This window comes from Mus caroli, unplaced genomic scaffold (assembly GCF_978045245.1).
Source record: "Mus caroli unplaced genomic scaffold, Mus_caroli_1 scaffold_5, whole genome shotgun sequence".
NCBI lineage: Eukaryota > Metazoa > Chordata > Mammalia > Rodentia > Muridae > Mus > Mus caroli.
Genome location: NW_028227260.1, coordinates 150,588,722 through 150,592,090, shown reverse-complemented (window position 1 = coordinate 150,592,090; position 3,369 = coordinate 150,588,722). Strand labels below are relative to the sequence as shown.

Below are 3,369 nucleotides of genomic sequence, written 5' to 3'. Positions count from 1 at the left end.
TGGTTTTAAAATCCCTTAATTTAAGTGTTGGGCTTCCTTGCTCTCCTCCCCACCCCACCCCACCCCACTCCCTTTTTAATGTTATTATTTTTTTAAACACAGGGTTTCTCTGTGTAACAGAGCCCTGGCTGTCTTGGAACTTGCTCTGAAGACTGGGCTAGCTGGCCTCAAACTCAGAGATCCTCCTGCCTCTACCTCCTCAGTGCTGGAATTAAAGGTGTGTGCCACCACACCTGGCCCTTGCTCTTTTTCTAAAGCTCCTTTCCAGCCAAGCATATATAAGTACCTGTACCACGTGTGTACATGCTGTACTCAAAGGGGCCAGAAGAAGGTTTCAGATCCTGGAACTGGAGATACAGATGGTTGTTAGCTACCATGTAGGTGCAGGGAATTGAACCTGGGTCCTCTGAAAAAGCAACCAGATCTTGTACCTGCTGAGCCATCTCCCCAACCCCGAGTCCTTTTAAGATTATTTTATTAGTCAGGCACAGCTGTCAAGGGGAGATGCCTGGAGCCAATGGGGCTGGATTCCCTAGAGCTCCCCAGCTTTGAGGAATATTAGCAAGAGGGAACATCAATAGGTGTACAGAAACTTTCACAATGAAATCTGAAGCCAAGGATGGAGAGGAGGAAAACCTGCAAACTGCCTTCAAGAAATTAAGAGTGGAGCCATCAGGGTCCATCATATATCTCTGTTGGTGAAGGGACAAGTATCAGAGCATCAGTCAGAACAGTCGCAGGTGATACCAAACCGAAAACCACGTGTGCATCTAAAGACAGTTGGCATGGGTCTACAAGGAAGTCTTCACGAGGAGCAGTGAGAACCCAGCATTGTATATGCTCTAAGTCTCCTGTTCTTTGTCCTCTGTACTCCCATAGCAGTACAACAGCATCTCCTTCCAGCAGTCAGCTTAAACACAGAAACCAGACTGAGCCACCCCATGGCAGCAGTGGATGGGGAAATTCAACATCTAAAGAGTTCAGCACAGGAGAAAACTCTACTTCTCTTGATATTAATCACACAGGAGCAGCTATCAAGTCTCTGAGAAGTTCGTTTCTGAGGCTCCCACTGAGAGTAAAACAGAAGAGCTCTCTGATCCTACCCAAGTCTCCCAAGAAAGTCTTACGGCCAACGATCTCTCTGACTTTCAATCTGTTTCCAAGCTAAGTCAGAGCAAGCCATGTGTGTGTGTAGGCAAGGAGTGCCAGTGTAAGAGGTGGCATGACATGGAAGTGTATTCCTTTTCAGGTCTGCAGAATGTCCCTCCTCTGGCCCCAGAATGAAGATCACTTGAGGACTACTCTCAGTCACTGCACACCAGAACTCTGTCTGGCTCGCCTCGATCCTGTTCCGAGCAAGCTCGTGTCTATGTGGATGGTGTGACCATTGAGGAGCTAGCAGGCTACATGGAGTATTACTTGTATATCCCTAAGAAAATGTCCCACATGGCAGAGATGATGTACACCTGATAACAAAAGGCTAGTTCATGTGCTTTAAACCAATGAAAGGTTATCAGAGGTTTAGTTAAGGGCAGACCCGGTGGCCACTCTGTGAGAAGACAGCTCTTTCTGCTCACTGTGCTTGCAATAAAAACTATTTTTGGCATCTCAGTTAATCTTCATTCTGTCAGTTTACTGGGTTCTTCTGTACCTGTTAAGGCAAGCAGGTCAAAGAATATCTCTCCTAAAAATGTTCTGAGGGCTGAAGAAACTATAATGAGTGGAGACTGGCAGCGGCAGGGACATGGTGACATCCTTATAAGACAGCTTACGATATGGCAGCAAGAAACTCAAATGTGCATCTGTAACTGGACTGAACACTTGTCATGTTGTAGATGCCAGCCCATCAATAATAGAGCTTATAAGACTCATTTAAACTGTCTTTGGTTTAACACGGATTTGTGTCATTAAAGGTTTCTTACATTACTGTTGAATCAGTTATCTAAGGTTTAGATGCAGTTTGAATAAACCAGGTGACCTAGTTTTTGTTGTTGTTTTGGTTTTTTGAGACAGGGTTTCTCTGTGTAGCCCTGGCTGTCCTGGAACTCACTCTGTAGACCAGGCTGGTCTCGAACTCAGAAATCCACCTGCCTCTGCCTCTGCCTCTCAAGTGCTGGGATTGAAGGCGCGCGCCACCACGTCCTGGCTCTGGTAATACTTCTTTTTCTTTCCTGCCTTTTAATTCTGTACTTGGCAGATAAATCAAAGTCATTTGTATACGTATATGGTATTAATGTGAAAAGTCATTTCAGGGTATATAACAGGGGAATAGTCTGGGAAATGTCTTCAAACTTTAGGTCTTCGGGGCCAGAGCAATGGCTCTTCTTGTTTTTCCAGAGGGCCCAGGTTCAGTTCCCAGCACCCACATGGAGGCTCACAAGCCTCTGTCACCCCAACTCCAGGGGATCCAACACACTCTTCTGGTCTCCATGCATATACATACAGATCTCAAGGGTGTGTGGGTGGATATGGAAGGACTAGGAAGTGGGATTGGGGTGCATTATGTGAAATTCCCAAAGAATCAATAAAAAATACTATGCTGAGAAAAAAAGAGATACTCTGCATGCCCACTGCTGGGAGTCCCACAGGAACACCAACTACATAGCCATAAGTTATATGCAGAGAACCTAGCTCAGACCCATATAGGCTCCCTGCTTGTCTCTGTTAGCCCCTATGAGCCCTGATCAGTCAATTCCTTGGGCCCTCCTGGCTTCTCCAATCCTTCCTTCTCCTTTTCTGTGGGACTCCCCTGATCCTGCCTAGTGTTTGGCTGTGGCTCCCTGCATCTGTCCCCACCAGTTGCTGGGTGATGCCCCTCTGATGACAACTGAGCTGGGCACTGAGCTATGAGCCATTAGGAATCGTTTCACCAACTTTTTTGGCTGGTTGTGTTTGGTTCTATCCTGGGTCTCTGGGCGGTCCTGCCTCCCGTGAGGACCATTCAGGCAGTGTCAGGCACGTGCTCCCCCTTATGATGTGGGCTTTAAATTGAACTAGTCATTAGTTGGCCACTCCCACAATTATCCCAGCACATCCTGCAGGCAGGACAGATTGTAGGTTGAAAGTTTTATGGCTGTCCCACTGGTAGGTGCCTTGCCCGGTATTAGAAGTTGGCCAGTTCGAGCTCCATATCACTTGTTGCTCAGAGACTTCCCTAGGGTCACTCTTGTCAGTTCCAGGGAGGTTCCAGTACAGTAGTTTTCTACATCACTCCCCAAATGCCCACTGATTCCAGTAGTCTCTGCCAGGATTTTCCCCTCTATCCTCTCTGCCCCCAATCCCTCCTGTTCCCATCCCCACCTGTCCCTGGTCCATCTGTGATATATATTCTATTTCTCTTTCCCAAGGAGATCCATGCATCCCTCCCCA

General features: G+C 47.1%; 1 pseudogene; it reads left to right on the top strand.

Moving 5' to 3' along the window:
* Positions 1–600: 600 nt before the first annotated feature.
* Positions 601–1,475, top strand: LOC110287504 (oxidative stress-responsive serine-rich protein 1 pseudogene; annotated as a pseudogene).
* The last annotated feature ends 1,894 nt before the right edge of the window (positions 1,476–3,369 follow it).